Source organism: Cricetulus griseus, chromosome 5 (genome assembly GCF_003668045.3).
Source record: "Cricetulus griseus strain 17A/GY chromosome 5, alternate assembly CriGri-PICRH-1.0, whole genome shotgun sequence".
Taxonomy (NCBI): domain Eukaryota; kingdom Metazoa; phylum Chordata; class Mammalia; order Rodentia; family Cricetidae; genus Cricetulus; species Cricetulus griseus.
In genome coordinates this window covers 32,219,810-32,239,237 of record NC_048598.1, presented here as the reverse complement: position 1 = coordinate 32,239,237, position 19,428 = coordinate 32,219,810, and positions in this window count along the sequence as shown.

The window sequence follows — 19,428 nt, the reverse complement described above, 5'->3', positions numbered from 1 at the left end:
CCTCATTCCCACAATACTGTGTCGATTACAGTTTCTCAAGGCTATCTAGATGAGCAGAGGGGACATCAACCTCACCACTCAATAGAAGAGGTCCAAATGAATTTGCAACCAACCTTTTCAAACGCCATAGTTCCCACTGTATTTGGAGAAGTAACCAAGGCTCCCTACAAACAAGCATGTTGGGAGCCAACAACTCAGCACGCTCTTGGACCTCAAGTCATTATGTTCTTTCTTCCTTGTTGGAGATCAGAAACTGTCACACTATGAATCAACTAGACAATGCAGTATGGCCAGCAGCTCCTGCATGACTTCTGACTTCTGCCAATAACCTGTATGAATGTCACACATTGTGGTAAGAGACATAGAAGACATTTGGGAGTATGACAAGACATTTTAGTTAGGCTCCATCCACTTAAATCCCTTTAATTTAAAGACATGTTCTTGATCCCATCACCAATCCCAACAGACACATGTTTAGATTCATTTAGGAGCAATAGTTGGGAAGCTATAGCAACACTAGGTTTAAGTACAAATTTCCTTCGCCTATGTGGGTAATAAGAAGCCACAGCATAGGGAGGCTCTCTGGTATTACACCCTCTCTACTCCTCCTGCCCTTCCCACACAGTTCAGATATGGTTAAAATGAACATAGCTTCACTCTCATTTAAAAAAAAAAAACAAAAAACAAAAATAAAACTACCAATCAAGAACATGACATCACAAGTTAGCTGTGTGTCCCAGAGCTCACCTTACCTCTTTGGTACTTTATTACTTAATAATATTCTGTGACTTTGTCACTATCCTTCCACATATAGCTTTTTACTGTTCAAGGAATGAACCTTATGTTTCTCTTTTTCCCTCTGCCCCTAATCTGGCCCATCATAAAGTCTGTTTATACTTTGTAAAATGTTTCAGTCACCTACATAGGACTATAGGGCATCTGTGCCCCATTCTTGAAACTTTTTTTTATAAACCTGAAGTTATATCTTCCTTTGCTTTGCTCTCTCTCTCTTTCTACATCTCTCTCCATTCCCTCCTTCCCTGGTCCAAACTGTCATTGCTTCTGACTCAAACTGTCAAGTTGCCGCTTCCCTGTGATTGGTGGGTTGGTTGGTTGGAGACACCTGTTCTTGCTCTCCTGCTACAGATTTCCACAGAAGCCATGAGCCATTTTGCTTTTGCTGTTTTCTTTTGTTTGTTCTATTTTAGTAAAATACACATAAATTTATCATTTAACCATTGTGATTCACTGGGTTCCATACATTCTCATTATGTGGCAAGCATCACTACCATCTTTTCAAGAATAGCTTCATCATGCCAAGCCCAGTCTCTTTATCCATTAAACAGAAACTCCTGACCCCTTATATGATTGGCTAATTTTACTCAGCATAAAAGCCACATGGTTTCTCCATGTGGGAGCGTGTACCACATTTTATCTGTCCATGCTTCAATCAGTGGACATTTGGGCTGCTTCCACTTTTAGTTGTTAAGTGTAACGTTGGTACAAATGGTAGTGTACAGGGTCATCTTTAAAAAATACAAATGAGACCCTGTCACTCCCCACCTATAAAAAGCTTCCAGAACTTAGTGTGAAGAATAAAATCCAAACCTCTTCCCTGATCCACTAAGCCCCATACATCCCACCTCTCTCTCTCTCTCTCTGTCTTTCTTGTCTCTCCTCCTGCCCCTCACCAGGCTCCAGCCACAACATCCTCTGTCCCATCCACAGCACACTAACACATCCTCATGCTAGCCTCTGCACCTGCTCCTCGCTCTGCCTGGAATGCTTTTGTCTGTGCCCAGAGGAAGGCCAGCTCCTTCTCCTCATCTGGGTTTCTGCTGAAGCATCTCCTTAGAAGGCTTGGACATCTGAGTTACAGTAACAGCATGGGCACATGCAGTCACCACTCTACTGTTAAATGACATCAGTGCTGGCTGTTGGGTTTCCATGTTCTTCTAGACCCTGAAGCACACTGCAATACCAGGACAGAGCAGTCCCTGGAACACAGGAGGTTTTCGCAAAAAGTAAGGTCTGGACATCTGATTTCACTGCCCTGAGCAGAGACAAAGCAGAGTAAAAGAGTCTCGAAACTCCCCAGAAGCTGACAGGAAGGAAACACAGAGTGCATAGTGTTGGCTCTCATTTCCTTCTCACTTCACTTGTAGCTCCTGCTTCCTTTTCCCCTGGCCGCTGCTCTGGCTGCCTTCCAGTGGAAGCCGGGGACAGATAAACATATGGCATGGCAGGGTACACCTGATAAGAAAGTACCCAAGCCACATGTCCACTCTCAACTATATCAAGTGTTGTGTTCTCAGACAATGTAGAGATGACAGGTAAGAGCTGGCTGGGTACCACCAGAGCAATTCTTTTTCGAGGTGCAACCTAAGTCACTATGGCACATAATATGCATAAAGAAAGAGCCCATTAGCCTGTGTCTCTCCACATTCAAAATGCTATGTCATTTTTCAGCCTGGAATTGATTTCTCCTTCATCAGTAACAGCAACAGTCCTGCCACACTGGCAACAGGTAGCTCTCCCTCCTGCCAATATAGGCTCCATGAACAGCTAGGAGAATGCCAGCCACTGTACAGTGTTCAGCAGCTCAGAAGCTCCAGAGTCTACCCTTAGACTGGGATAGCCTATCAGGAAATGTGCTCTCTGTCATAGCACCATGATCAGGAAGTGTCCTCTCCATCATGGCACCATGATCAGGAAGTATCCTCTCCATCATGGCACCATGGCAACAAAATCCCCCTTGGGAGAGGCTTGCAATATGGCAGGGTAAAGGACAGATCTGGAGATTGAATGTTTCTAGATTACTCCTTTTACTTCCTGTGGGATCTTGAGATGGCTTTCAAGCTCTTTGGGTCTCTGTTTCTGCAAAGGCAAAAGCAAGTTAATGGGTGAGGATGACCTTGATGGCTCCTCCTACCTTGGAGATGATGGTCAGGTTTGGCAAAAGGATGTAAAGATATACAAGGGTGAGAACAGGGCAGAAAAGCTTCCTTTGAGGTCCCAACGCCCAACAGCTCACTGCTGGGAGTATACTTCAAGACGCTAAGCAAAAAGGGAAACTTTCTTAGTCAAGGTAAAGGATGGGAAAGCAGAATTTAAGAAAAAAAATCAATCCTCCTCCTGATAAAATTTGCACTTGTAAATCCATAGAATGCCAGTAGCTGACAATATTTTCTTGTCATAGGATGTGACTGGCCATGCTTTCAGAGCCCCATGAAGCAGTTGGTTCTTCAGGCCTCCCTGATTGTTCAGGGAGAATCCCTGACCCCCTTAGCTTTGCCCATATCACGCCCTTAGTCAGAACCACGTTCCCATAAAGGATGAATATCAGTTGTTCACTCATCAGACAAAACGTGCTGAGTACCACCTACTTTGTGTCAGTCCCACCAGCTAGAGATGAGCTTCATTCTTTAGGAGCTTGATGTCCAGAAGGTTAAGGAGATAGGATTAACAAGCCATTTTGGAGGGATCCATGCTAGAAGCTACAGACAGTCACACAAGCTGCAAAGGGGGCCCAGAGAAATTAAGCCAAAGTTGAAAGATGTCTTTGCCTTCAAGGTGGGTCTCAGGAAAATAGGGGATGTTTAAGCTCTGCCTTAGGGGAGTCTAAAGGTCTCTGTATGTCATTCCTAAAAGATCAGCTCACAGTTGCAGGGGACTCTGAGAAGCTGGTCCACTGTGTCTGAGAGAGAAGAGTGAATATCTGATAGGGGAGCAACAGAGAAACAAAGGTTATGAAGCCCTGCCGAAGACCCAGCAGAAATCGATACAAATTGTAAGGCTGGTCTATCACTTTTCCTCTCTGGTGTCAAATAAGGCAGAGCGTCCCCTTGGTGGACAGAGGTTTCTCCCAGGGACACTGGAGCTAAATGAGAGAATGGAACAGCTAACTTTCTCACGAGAATGCCTTAAGTGAAAGGCCTAGACTGGGAGGCCTGGTGAAGAGGGAAGGGGGGAAGTGGGCAGGGAAAGAAAATGGAGACACGATGCAACAGGGAATCTGGGTGTAGGTGGATGAGTGGGCACTCAGAAAGCAACTCAGGGACCTATGAGGCTGCGACTCTGAAGTTGGTTTATATCAACTGAAAATATGATGCTTCTGGTACTAACTACAAAGACAGACTCATGGAGGGGAGAGAAGCCCTGGCAGGCAGATCTCAAATACAAAGTAGCAGAATCCCATTGTCTCCTGCGACCAAGTGAAAGGAGACCTGTCACAAAGTCCAGTTCAGTGAGCACCTGAAGTGCTAAGTAGCAGAGAGGAGGCCCTGCTTCCTCTGTGCATCAGTGAAGCCTCACTCTATTACCTTACAGCCATGTGGCTATCCTCCATCATTTAATTTCATCTTCATAGATGTCTTTTCAGGGATATGAGGCCATCATGGGTCTGTAGCTTTCAGGGCTCACTTAATGGTGACCCAGCACACAATGTAAGTGTCTCCTAACTGGTCTGCAGAACCACCCAATATATCCAAAAATCCAGCACTTGCAGTGGAGATGGGGAAAGAAAGGGAGAGAATGATGCCCCAAGGCATCCTGCAGAACTAGCTTTTCATGAGACACCCCAAGGGTGGTGTTATCCTATAGGCATTGTTGTGGGTATAGATATGTGTGTATGTGTACATGTATATGTATTTGTGTGTATGAGTACATGTATGTGTGTTTGTGTGAATGTATGTATGTATGATTTATGTAGGTACATATCTGTGAATGCCTATGTGTGTCTGTGTGAGAGGGGAAGGGACAGCAAAACTCCCTGGGAAAACACAGGTTCTTCTGCCTGGTTCAGTAGAGGTCTGCAAATGGAATGGGGCCAAGGTGCTTGGGCACTTTGCATCGTTTCCCACAGCTCCATTTGGTCCTTGCTGTTAAAGACGAAGGTTTAAAGCTTCTGTGAAACCTCCCATTATCTGCCACCACTTAAATATGTCAGCAAGTACCTATACCAGCAGGCTGATTGTTGTGTCAGAAGTCAGGAACTTATAAAAAAAATAAAAATAAAATGATCTGCAGGCCCTGAAGTCAGGTCTTCCTCGACCCCAGGAATGTTGAAGTGTGTCCGAGCAGCTGTAGCATTTCCTGGGCTGCCTTTTGTGGTGGTACCGTGGCAGGCCCCGTCCTTTCTTGATGTGGAAAGCCTGCTACCTTACCATACATTCCATTCCTTCTCACGCTCCTCTGCCTGCCCTCGGGACAAGAACAGCTCCAGGTTCAGTCCTGTGTTCCAGGTTCACTGGAGACTTCCAGACGTAACCAATTGCACATGAAGAACCTTGAACCTAGAAGTATCTTACCTGCTTCCCACATGGGGAGGACAAGTGATTCATCAGCCTTCTCTGCGGCTTCTGGGGAACATCATTGGTCATTGGAGCTTATAGTAGCTACTAAACCGCCTCTGCTGGGAGGAGGGCGTGGCTGAAATAGAGGGTGTGGTCGAAGAGGAGGGGCGTGGCTAACTTCAGTAGGGAGCATGGTTGAATCCGGGAGGCTGCTTTCTTTTTTCCTAGTGGACAGCAAGAAGCTGCAGAGTAGCAGGAGCAATACTAACCCCCCCCCCCCGTTACAATCCCCAACAGTTAACCAGCCCTTCCCACTTCCCGGCCTGTATGTTAAGTGTTTCTCCTGGATTCTCTCATTAAATCCTCATAACAAGCTTACACGATAGATACATAATTGGCTCCACATTACATGTGTTAGAATGAAATTTAGCGGTATTAACTGAGGAATTTTCCCTCGAGCTCTGCACACACCCCCTGACTACGCAAAGACAAAAGACTTTCTGGCGCCAGAAATTATTTTTGTCCACAAGTAGGGAAGATTTCAAAATATCAAGAATAAATAGCAACTAAAAAGAGAGAATAAGAACAGTGAGAGCAAGGGGGAGAGGGGAGGAGAGAGAGAGAGAGAGAGAGAGAGAGAGAGAGAAATCACTAATGTCTCCCAAACAGTGGTATAAATTCCACAACATTGGCAATAGGCTTGAAGTCTCATGCTTTGGATTCCCAAAAGAATTTTGTTGTTTAATTGAGAAAATGTTTTCTGACTTCCAAAAGCTTGACTTGTTTAAGAGCAGAAAGAGGAAGAGTAGGAAGGCTGCTAGCTGTGCAAGTGTGAAGGCCTGAGTTTAAGCTCAAACTGGCATGGTGGCACATGTTTCTAATCCCAGCACTAGGAGGTGACAAGAGGATTTCTGGGGCTCCCTGGCCAGCAAGCCTAGCTGAATTGGTGATCCTGAAGTGCTTACCTCAAAAAATAAGGTGGCTTGCTCTTGAGGAATGACACCCAAGTTGACCTCTGACCTCTACAGCTGCATAAGCACACACATACGCAGGAACACATATGTCTATACACAAGGAACATGCATGCCAGGCCAATGGCAGCAGCACACATAGCTGTAAGTGGACTTTCCTGTCCCATCAGCCCACTCCCCAAATCACCACCTAGACTTATGGTTAATTATAAATGCTCGGCCAATAGCTAGGCTTATTACCAACTAGCTCTTACAACTTAAATTAAGCCATTTCTATTCATCTATGTTCTTCCCAAAGGCTCGTAGCTTTTACCTCTCCTGCATGTCCTGCTTCCTCACCTTCTGGCTGGCCACTGTTGGCAGAAGTTTCTGTCCCACCAGGCAGCCTTCAAATAAACACATCGAGCCTTATATTAATTACAAATGCTCAGCCAATAGCTCAGGCTTATTTTTAGCTAGCTCCTATAACCTAAACGAACCCATTTCTACTAATTGATGTACTGCCACGTGGTTCATGGCTTGTTACCTAATTTTGTACACATCCGGTTCCCTGAGTGTCTGACTCCTCTCTTCTTCCTCCCATCACTCTCAGTTTGGCTCTCCCACCTACCTTCCTCCTGTTCAGCTATTTGTCAGTCAGCTTCTTTATTAAAACAATCACAGTGACAAATCTTCACAGCATACAAAAGAATTATTCCACAGCACATGACTGTGGTTTGTACACACCTGTAAAAATAAAACAACTTTAAAAAGAAAGAAATGGAAGAGACTAATGTTTCCTTTTGTTGTGGTTTGAACAGGAAATACCCTCCCCTAGACACACATGCTGATACTTGGTTCCCAGAGGCAGATCCCAGTGGGGAGAAGTGGTCCCGGGAAGCAGCACACTTTTGAAGGTTGGACCTGTTCTCAGCCCCTCCCCTTCTGTCTATTTCTTGTCCGCCATGAGCTAAACAGCTCCTACTCCACATGTCCCTGCCACCATGATGCTTTACCTCACCATAAGGCCAGAAATGGAGCCAAGTGGTCATGGGATGAACCTTTGAAGCCATGAGCTTAAATAAAACTGACTCCCTTAAATGGCTTCTGTAAGATTCTGGAGACAAGGGTTACTAATCCATAGCTATGTGAAGAGACTAAGGAAAATCCATGAATGATATAAGAGCCAGGTCTCCCCTCCTCAAAAGAAGCAAGGATAAAATAGGAAGTAGGTGAAGACATGGACTGTTTGCAGAGCAGCTGAGCAAAGAGCAGGAGAGGGAGGGAGCCAAACTCACTGCTGGCCTCTGAGAGGAACCAGAGCTCTCCTCTCCTCACACCCTCAGTACCTGTCAGTACCCTGTACTACCCACCATCTCTTCCAGAAGATAAGAACCCAAGTTAAATGTGAAGAAATGCTGATGTACCACTGCAGTACACACATGAACATGAATATATACACACATAGGCACACACACACACACACACACACACACACACACACACACACACACACAAAGCACACGCATGCACACATATGCAAGGCTCCCACACAAGTGTACATGCACACATGCACATATGTAAGCACATGATGCTATGAATATCCTAGACACATTCCACTTACCTTGAATTTGAAGGCTCCTACAGACTGGCATGGTGGGGCAGGGTTGGGGAGAACATGCACCCTGCAGAGGTCCGAGATTGTTGTCTGGTATTACCCTCCATCTCTCCCCTCCCTACCCTTTGAGACAAAGTCACCATACCTGGAATTCACTGGCTAGACTGGCTGGCTAGTGATCCTCCATGATCGTTCTGTCTCTAACTGCCAACCCTAGGATTAGAGGCACATTTTACCACATTAGGCCCTCTGCATGGGTGCTGGGGAATCAGACTCAGGTCCCTATGCTTGCACAGCAAGCACCCTAGCCACTAAGCCATCTCCCAGCCTTGGCAATCTATTTTCATGTTCATCATTTCCCCTCCTTGCCCCAATATGCCATGACTGCCAGTTCCTTTGCTCTAGGCACCAAATTGAGAAATTTATCCTTTGCTTTGTTTTTTATTAGACAAATTATTCAAATCTATTGAAAAATTAGAAAACATAAACAAAAGGAATAATTAAAATCCAGAGAGAGCCACAACTAAAATCTGTCATGTATGTATGTACAAATACATATCCATAGATATAAATAAAGGATGTATGCATTTCTAGTAATACCATTTTGAGTCCGTTTTAAAATCAGATAGTACAAAACATGAGGTATAAATTAGATGATCCACCAACAGCTACAGGGTATTCCTTACTTCAGGAATTTCTGTATAGTTTTGGGAAGCTAAGCTAACAGGCATTTCTTGGAGGGGGAAGTGTATCCCAAGCAATAAAGTGATGACAGGGCTGGGCCAGATCCTGTGCATCGCTCCCTGGGGACCAGCATCATGCCAAATGGCTGAAATGTCATTTTCCTTCTGCAGTGCACAGAACAGGGACATAATTCATGTCCAAAGTGTCCGGTGCCTTCTTGCAGCATGTTCTGAGTTTGAAACTCTATTTTCAGGATCAGGTAGCCTTTTATTGAGAAGCAGGGGGACAGATTAACCCACAAGAAAGTGAGAACCATGATGCTTTGCACCTAGAAAATTTGGAATTGATCTCCAAACCACAGTCTTAGACAGCAGTGCGAAACAATTGAAAAAGCCAGACACACAGGAACCATGTGCTCCCTATAATGGTTCAAATGAAATTATATAGTCCAGAACATTTCAAAAGCAAAAGCTTATTTCAAACAGGGGCACATCCAGGCTACCAATGTACACTGTGAAAACTCAATAAAAGAGAACATCTAATGAAAACAGATAAAATGTACAACCGCAATCACAGGTCATGCATGAATTATTAACCTCGGGGAGTTTTCTATCGGTTCTTGGAACTGTGGATCGCATCTCTGCTATATAATTTGGGAGATATTGGTTCTCCATTTCATAAGAGAGAGCTGGAAGCAGGAAATGTAGTTATTTCTTCTTTAAATATACCCTGTAATTACCAGCAGCCGACTACTAAATGTTATTCTCCATCTGTTGCCTGCTGGGAACCTGCAACGAGTAAACCTGAATGAGGCCAGACCATCATCTACAGCATACGTGGCTGTGGCCTGCACATGCCTGTAAAGTGTTAGGAATTTATTATTGAAAATCTCTGCAGAGAGAAACCAAGAAATGAAAACTTCCTTGAACAAGTTTATTAGCTGTGGATTTGTACCACAGCCCTGAAAGAATCTTTGGTGTCTAATATCTTACATGATCTGGTCCAGCTCTTTCTGCAGCTGGCACACATGCTTCCTGTTACCTTCCTAGCAGTGCTTCAGCAAGGCTGTTCTCCCAGTCTTCAAAAGACCCAAATTTTTTTTCCAACACCACGCCTTTGCGCATGCTTTCCCCCCTCTCTCTCTGCTCCATTGCTTGCTCTCTGTAAAACTTTCTCATTTTTTCAGGTCCCGGTTTAAGCATCACCTAGGCGAGGCTTCCCCTGAACACATTTTCTTTAGTAGCTTCTGCTGCTTCACAATCATCTCAGCATCCTGTTAATCTCCCCCAGGGCACTGATTACCATGTAGAGCTGTTTGGTTGTACATCTGCATGTTAGGCTGTGGTGTCTCCCATGGGGCAGGATGACAGTGGCTGTCTGCTTTACTTATCATGGCAATTCTAGCAATGAAAATGCTGCTCCCTGCCCTCTACTGGTTGAATGCATGGATGATTCAGTGTTTTCTGTTATTTCTTGATTGTGGTTTGTGGAGGGCAGGTTTGAATGAATCTGGACTCATTCTGCAGAGATGGATCTCAGCAAGTTTTTTTTGCTCATAGACCACAAGGTAAGGTCTCAGTGAGGAGCCAGTCACATTTGTTGTACTCCCAGGAGACTTGCTTGTGTACCACTCTCACCTATTCCCTTCAGCAGACCCAAAACTTCAAAAGCTCTATTAAATCTTGCATCTTCCTTGCAAAGGCTGCTTGGGCAAAAACTCAAGCACCTCCTTTGAGATGTTCCTTACTTTGAGGACTCTTCTGCTCACATGGTGCCACTCCATTGCGTTCTGTCTCTATTACAGGTTTTGATTTTGGTGTTGAGTTTGGCTTTCCAGTCAGGTTGTTAAGTACGTTGGAATCTCTAAGTCTGGTATAACACAGAAGTTGGCTGGAATCTCTCTGTCGTAAGAGAAATAGATTGAGTGGACATAAGCCATGGTGATAAAGCTTAGGATCTCCTGTTGGTTTATGTCTTTGTGAATTCCATACCTCAAATTCACAGCCTGTTATTGCACCCCTCAGCAGAGACCCTCTGCTGAAGATCAATCCCTAAAGAGAACACTTGTATAGTCAGCAACACTTTCTGAAACACTTGAAGTCACAAAGGAAATCATATCTCAAACCAAAGAGCAATCAATCCCAGAATGCACCTTTCTGCATTAACTTCTTCCCAACGCCTTCACACTACTTCATTATCATCTATTTTCATGAGTCCCCCTTCTTGTTCCCATCTTTTCTCTGCTCTTTCTGATGATAAAACAACCATCCTTAGCTCTGATAAGGAAATGTCATCGTGGAGAGGAGTTGAAGGACACACAAGAAGTTTCATCCTCTACTGCAGCCTCTTAGCTATAATTTTGAAAACAATTTGTATCAGACCTTGACTTTGATTTTCCCCCACAGTCCTTCCACAAGGCTTAACACACAGTTGATGACCAGGAAACATTTTCAAACCATTAACAAAAGGTCCTGGTTGGCTTGGAACCCTAGGTTAAAACCATGTGCCTATGCCCCTGATCTTTCTGCTGAACCAGGGAATATTCTTCTTCTTCAAAACTCTCAGAGTAGAGCTAACCAGAGTCAGGAAATGCATAGCTCAAATTAAAATAAGACGGCAATAAAGTGACACACAAATGTATGGTTGTAAACGCCGAAGGGACTTTACTTAATCAAGCAAAAGGGCACAGCTTTTCTATTGCAGCATAATGCAAAGGCATTTTATTACTCTGGCAATTGCCAAAAAAAGTCAAATGACTTTATGGGGGCTTCTTCTAAATTACCTTTATTAATGCATGTAATATTATTGAAAAATTATACTACAGAGTAAATGTTCCATTGAGCTACAAGTTGCCCGGAGGAATGTGTTGTAAATATATGTGGGTGAACATGTTACTATCTTTACAACCCACTCTACACTTACTACAGTCTTCCAAAACCAAACTAGCACTGACCCCCAGAAAGGGTGTGGAGATTTTGCAATGAATGTCCACCATAGGTAAATCTGCATTGCCTGGAGACAGACACATTGTCTTTAAGCAACATAACCTACTTGGGAATTGCTTCCAGACATTTTCCCAGACTCCTTGGGTCTTTCTGATATGTTGGCATCTGTTTTTAGAAACCTGTTCTGGCTGATTTGAATAAATATGGTCTGGGGCAGTTGACAGGACTCTTCATATTTATTGCAGTTTAATGCTTGGAAACGGAATGACTAATGGCAGAGGCCGGCCAAGGTGATGTGGGTGAAAGCTTTCTCCTCTTCCCTCTTGTCACTCTGTGTGCATCTGTCTCCATGGAAAAATGCATTTTGTTGTGGTTTGAGGATTCTCGAATTCTTTCTTCTTACCTCTTGAGTCAGCCCTAAAAGCACGCTCCCACTCTCAATGTCCATTGATGATCAACTGAATGTAACTTTAGAGCCGTGGGTCGCAGATGTTTGAACCCACTTCTCCTTGTCCCATCTTCAGCGCCACCCCCCATCTATGACACCAGGGCTCCTCATTCTAACTCACACTCCTCTTATTTTTTCCTGAAGTCTCCAACCACTTTTATGGACTCTCAGTCAAACTGATGGGAGTCATCTTGTCTGAATTGATAAGGCTATTTTACGTGTCCTGCTGGCTTTTTTTTCCATAATAATGCCTACAAATTGTTTGAAAATAGACACAAGAGAATGGGGTGGGGTAAAGGACAAGAGAAAATGATAGGTAAAAGAAGACGTGAGTGAAGCAAACTCAGATTGACCATCTGCTTACCTGCACTCTACCACAGAACCACCCAACTCAGAAGACAAGCATGCAGTTGCAGTGTAATGAAGCCACAGCCCAGGAAAACCTACTGACAGATGCTTGCCCTGCCCCCTATGTCCCCACTGCAACTAGATTCTGGCTGGGAAGACTTCCAAATGCAAAATGCACCATGCTGCTACATCACTCTGCAGTTCTGTTTAGTAATTCACACTCCTCTCCTCTGCTTGTTGAATCCCCACTGCCTCAGTTTTATGATTTTTTAAAGCCTTACCTTATATTTTTGTCTAAGCAGTGTGATAGGGTATTATAAGAAAGTAGAGGTTGAGTTTCTAAGAAAGGAAGAACAGCATGGCTGTACCTGGACAATCTTGGGACCAGACCGAAGCAGTGTTTTCCCTAAACTGCTAGAGAGAAAACCTGGGGCCTCTCTCTACACCAACCACTCCAGACCCTCCATGGGTCTCCCACAGACCTGAATTCCCACAATCTTTAAACTGGTGTAATTTTTAAACTGTACACAGTGTGCAAATATCCACCGTGAGTGTCGGGTGTGTGTGTACTTACGAACCCTAATGAGGACTGAGAACTAGTCATTGGATTTGGTGATAGAAAAGTCCTGAGTGACTTCCAAACAGAAGAAAATAGATGGTATAGAGCTGAGAGGGTATGCCTTCATTCAAGACCAGGGCTGACCTGGAGGAGTTCATAAACAGTTCAAAATAAAGAGGAAGTTACATTTTCCAGGAAATATGAGGATAAATAATCCTAATGTCAAGTCACTACTCAGAGCCTCAGTTCAGTCACCAACCTGTGTGTAATGCCAGCCATGTGCTCAGGCACAATGCTAATTGCTGGAGACACGAAGCCAACACAGAGATGAATAAATTATATGTGGTTGCTAATATTCATTTGGGGGCTGGGGTGTGGCTCAGTTGATAGGGTGCTAGTTTTAGTATACATGAAACCCTAGGTTTGAACTCCAGTACCATATAAACCAGGCATAGCAGCATATGGTACTTGTGATTCCAGCACTCTGGGGGTTAAGGCAGGGAGATCATCAGTTCAAGATTATCCTTGGCCACATAGCAAGTTCAGAGTAACTTTGTGATACATGAACCAGAGAGAGAGAGAGAGAGAGAGAGAGAGAGAGAGAGAGAGAGAGAGAGAGAGAGACCCATTGTCAACTTGACAGGATTTGCATCACCCAGAAGGCACATGGCATACACACCTCTGATGTTCTCTCTAGGGGAGTTCCAGAGATCCCTAACTCAGGATAGAAGCCCACACTGAATGTGGACATGACCATTCAACTGCCTCAAACTCTTACCATCATAGGTCTTGGCCTCATGTCTTCCTCACCTCAAACTTCGAGTCAAAATAAATCCTTCATTAAGTTTCTTTTGTCATGTATTGTGTCATGGCAATAAGAAAAGTAACTAATACAACAGATGCAGCCCCCTTCATCCTCTCCTGGTCACCTGACGCCTTTAAGAAATAAGGCTAATCACAAGAGTGATTTTGCCCTTCCCACTAACTCATCTATCTACCTGACAGCTTGCTTTCACTGCTGTAGCCTATCCTCTTCCTTCCCTCCATAGACTTTGTTTTTCTCGGAAAGCAGACCCTTTTACTTGAATACTAGGTCCACCCTCTCAAGCCTACTGAAGACCTCAGTCCGGTGAATAGAATATCCTTTGTACATCAATTTCCCTGTGCTCTGACATCATTTGTGCCTTCCACACTGACAAACCCAGTGATCAGTTGTCCCTACTGGATCTGTTTACAGTTCTTAATGCGAACAGATTCTCCATCCTCTTTGCATTGTCATTTACTTGACATTAGGGTCTACTCTCTGGATTCTGCTCTTACCTCATCAGGTGCCTCATCTCAATCTTCCTTGCTAGTTCCTCCTCACCCATCAAATCACTAAATGCCAGTGTGCCGAGGAACTTGCCCCTCAATTCTAAAGTAACTGGAATAAGCATAGGCAATGTGCTAACTGCTAGGGAAGTGGCAGAGAGGTTACAGTTTTGGAGTTCAGTAGAGGATGCCAGGAAGCAGCTACAATGCAGGTGGACTGGAGCTGGATGTTGGTCAGGTCCCCTCCATAGCAGTAGAGGGTGGCTAAGAGGCATATGGGGATGCATGCAAGACTCACTGGAGGCAGGAGTTAATGGATTACTTAGTCCAAGAAAATAACCAGAGTTTCCAGGGGCAGTTGTCACCCCGAATGTTGTCATCATGAAAGGTGGAGCTTATCTGGAGCCCCTGCTTCTAGAAGGTACCCTGCCTCATACCTGTTGCCTAGAAATGAATTCGCCTTACCATAGAAGTTGCCAGAACCGTCCTGGGAAACCAATATGTTGATGGATTTTGAAAATGTGATCTGGCTACATCCTGAGAGCTTCGCACGCTGGCTCCCTGGGACCACACACTGAGACGCTTTGCAAGAACATTTAACAGAAGACAGATGGCAAATGCCATGGAGCCTCACACAACTGAAAAGACAAAGGAGAAAACTAAAAAAGCAATCCATCGAGGACCAGAGCTCTTAGAGCAGGCAGAGAAGTGGTCACTTCCCCCTGCCCTTTCAGTGGCCTCCTAATGGAATAGCTATGGTCTTGGTGACCCAACAGATGAGCTTGAGGCTTATAGATTAAATTGCCCCACATTTCTTCATTCTGAATATTCTTTGAGCTTATTACATTGACTCAGAATGAACACTCTAAATTTAGACCCAAACTCTTCTGTGTTTCCAAGGGAACTGTAAATTACTTTGTGAACGTACATACAACACAGCCAGCAAAATCTGTTTGATGAAGCCTTCCCTTACTCTCAGTGTCAAAGGCATCTCATAAATTGTTGCCTTGCCTAGACTCCTGGACAGTAGCTGACAGCCCAGACAGATTGTCTTTGCTTCTCCATACACTGTGTCTGTAGGAGACTCAGGCTGGGGGCTCTCAGCTGCTATAGCCCACAAGCCCCCAAAGTCCCACTCTGAGCCTGGGTGGAGGAGGGATGCTGGACACGGAAGAGTCAGAAATGCTCCATTGCTTATGATGTGTAATCTCACATGATGGGGCTCAGGCAGCCCTCAAAGTTTCACATTCTCCTTGATAGAAGAGATGGAAGAATAAATTACAAAAAAGGGAATAATGAAGTCTGTGGAGTATTTTTATGAGGTTATTGGATCACTTGGCACTGAATTCATCTACAGAAACTGGAAATAGCAATTGCCTATACAGTATTGAAATTTACTTATTTCTCATGCAATGGAATATAGACATGTCCAGGCCAGGGTTGGTATTGTAGACACACAGTATCATGGTGAGCTCAGGCTCTTCCTGTCTCCTCTCCAGTCTTGTTGGTGTGGGATTTCCACTTGGAAGTCCTCTGGGAGTCCAACAAGACTCCTAGCTCCAGACATCATGCTCATGGCACCAGTCAGCAACAGGAGAGAGGACAGCAGAAAGGCAAAGTGGATGTAAATATTAGCTGGTCAGCTTCCTGTATGTGCAACTCACATTATTACTCTTACATATCACTGTCCATATCTTGATCTCCTGGGCACTCTGGAGAAGAAATAGTGCATGCAGTGAATGGCCCCAAATATTAAGTGTGATGACCACAAGGAAAGATGAGGAGTCTAACAGCCTCGGCTCCAATTAGACTTTTATCAGGTGAGGAGCACAGGACATGAGTGAGACCCTTGATATAACACATCATCATAAAATAATGGTTGCAAACACAGAAGATGTGAGGCCCAAAAAGATGGAAAAGAAACAAAAACTTAGGAGAAGAGGAAAAGAGAGTGAAGACATGGAAAAAAAGGATGAAAAGAGAGTAAAAAAGACAACAGGGAATAACTGGAGAAATAAGAAGAAAGCTACAGGAAAGAGAGAAAGGAAAGTGTCACTCAGATGTTTTAGATTACCTAACATGCCAGGCACTTCCTTTCTTTATGAATGATGTTTGCTCCCTGGGTAATTTTTTGCCTTCTTTTTCTAGGGCTGTTTGTTTTGTTCTGTTTTGTTTTGTTTTTCCATGTGCTTTCCCAGTTGTGGGGTTCCATCCTTCTCCTTACAAACTAAAAGCATTCTAATTCCTTCTCCCATAATGCCCAGAAAACAGGATCCATGTTCCTCTATCTTTGGGCCACCTTGACAATCAGTTTTCACCAGATCAATATTCAGTGACCTTTACCATAAGGTCAGGTGCATCACAAATGTTGACAGTGCTACCAAGTTAGGTGACTCTTTCCAGACCAGCCTCTGCAATCCTATTCCTTGTGTGAAGCCTTCTACCTATGACACACAGGAGAAAAACACATGCCTTGTCACCTCCACCTATAGCCTGCAGAAAGCAAGAGGGTAGTGGACTCCCCTGTGAGAGCTGGGACTAGCTTAGTTGCTTTACTAGTTACCTATAGAGTAATTACCCATTACAGAGGCAAGTATTTGTTTTCCTCAGCTTTGTGTCCTGGAGTTTAGGAAGCAGAAAATCACCACCATAGCCAGGACTGCCTCATGGGACTCTGCCAGCAGGACTGGATCCTCCTATTCTGCCTGGGATCTGGCCCTACTGCAAGAGAAATTACAACCAGAGGGAGCTTTCCTGGCTATGTGGAGGGAAATATGCTGTGCTGGTTGTTTTTGTCAAGTTGACACAAACCTAGACATACCTGGAAAGAAGAAATCTTAATTGAGAAAATGCCTCCATAAGATTAGCTGTTGGCAAGCCTGTAGGGTATTTTCTTCATTGGTAATTAAAGTGGGAGGGCCAAATAAACTCTTTCTTCCCCAAGTTGCTTCTCGTCATGGTGTTTTGTTGCAGCAATAGAAACCTAACCAAGACAGGTACCCATTCCAATAGGGTGATTTTTATTCTGGACCTTCCTAGAACCTATACTACTGAGACAATGCTAGTTCAACCCTCCATAGAAGGAAGAGAAGGGGAAATAAAAAGATTGTGGTGTCCACAGCAGCTGCTGAATTTAAGCTCATGTAGAACAGACTGTGTCTCAAATCTGTTTTACATTATCATCAACACCAAATGCATTGCTCTCTACACATGGTAGGCAATTGATAATTCTTGCTAAACACAGAAAATGACTATTATTTCTCAGAACCACTCAGTTGAGAAACAAACCTAAATATCTTTTAAAACAACAAATCTGTGCAAAAAGCATCCAAGGAAGGGTTTCAAATTCTGATGTTTCTCTCAGTTGTCTTACTCCCCCCTAAAGGTCCATTTGCTACAGTCTCTAAATGAAAAGAAGTTTGGAGAATACCCATGCTAAATGTCATGCAAAAGAATATACAGGATGCAGGCCTTAGGAGAGCTTCACTTTTGGAATAGGTACTCTGATGAGAAAAAGGTGGGTAATGAGTTCAAGCACCTCCTCCAGCTCAGCTGTATACCTGCAAAATAAGGGTTCTCAAATTGGACCCTAGAGAGACTTCAAAAGGCTAAGACGAATTAAAATGAAATTTCTCTTCTCTTACAAAACGGTATTCTTTGGTGACAAAATATGAAAGAAACCTTTAATCTGGTATTCATTTTTCTCTAACTAATAGCATTTCAGTGAGCCCTCTTCCCTATATGATAGCTACCAATAAACTTTATCCAAAGAATGAAAAGAAAGCAGAGAAAAAATATTTGAAGGATTTGGGGGATGATAAATACAGCATTCTTCAGACGCAAAGGGAAAGTACCACCATCGAGCACAGGAAAATGGTTATGTTCTGCAGGAGAACGAACACGGGGCCAGCATTAAACTCAGCTCCTCAACTAAGAGTTTCCTTACCTCCTAAGGTAATCCCCACACACTGCTCTGGAATTCCATGATTTGAAGTCTGTGTCCACTGTACAACCCCATCCTTATGACCATTTCATGGATGAAACTGATACAAGAGAAGTTACCCAACCAGTACCTGCTGTAGTCAGGGTTCCTGGCAATCCAAATCTTGAATCTGTTCACTTAACCACTATGTGATGGTCACCTCCCATTTTTCTACCTACATTTATAATGTATTTCTTCATCTACAATATGCCTTTACATCTTTATCTTGCTGATTCACAGACCACGTTTGTATATTAGGGACTCTGAAAATTTCTATAAAGAAATCTATCAAACTCTGCTGACTTATTAGATTCTTCTTACATTTATTGCATCCAAAGAATGCCCTTCAGGAACTTTTTTATTTTTGTTTTGTTGTTTGTTTACTTAGCTCCAGTTAAGAACTAGTGTTACAGAAAGTTCTAGAGCACCATAAAAAATAACTTGTGAGGACTCAACTTTGAAAACAGAAGCTTGGGACTTATAAAGCCCAGGTTCAGTTTTCTGTTTTATTTCTACCAATATAAATAGCAATACTCAAAATCTAGAAGAAAGTTGTTCATTTCCAGGTACTAAAATGCCTTTAAAGTAAGTTGGTAAAATTGAAAAACAATTAATTCTGTCTCTGAATGTCCAATTAGTTGCTTAAATAACTAATGATGGATGATATGAGTCAAATCAAGAATAAACTGAGAACGCAGTGAGCATTTCCATGTACATGAAATACATCAAAAAATGCATCAAATGTTAGAAAAAAGGCTTGAAAATCTGTCAGAAGAGACTTGCATTTGAATTAAACTTTAAACAGCAGCGTTAAATTTATCTCCTGATATGTGACCACCATGTGATGTGGTACCTGATAAGTGTTCAAAAACTATTTGCTGATTCAAACCAATGTAGGATCTTGAACAATTTACTTAACCACCTGGAGCCTAGTTTCCTCAATATAATATGAAGATGATAATAACAATGTCAACTTCCAGGGCTGCTCAGAAAATTAAACCAGATGATGTATTTGTAAGCAAGTTTTAATTTTAAAGACTGGTGTAAATATCAGCTGCTAGTCTTGTCATCATCATCAATAATAATGTTAACAGCATTTGAAACACAGCCACACTAGTCCCATCAATTCTCTTAGTTATGTCTTCAGTACTTGTACAGAGAATAGGGAATGTTGGCTACCATGGGCCTGCAGAAATACATGAGCTACTTCCCAATACAAAAAGAGGTCAAAGAAAGGCTAATAAAAAGAGAGGCAACCCTGGCCAAATTAAGCTTCTGGAAGTGAGGGA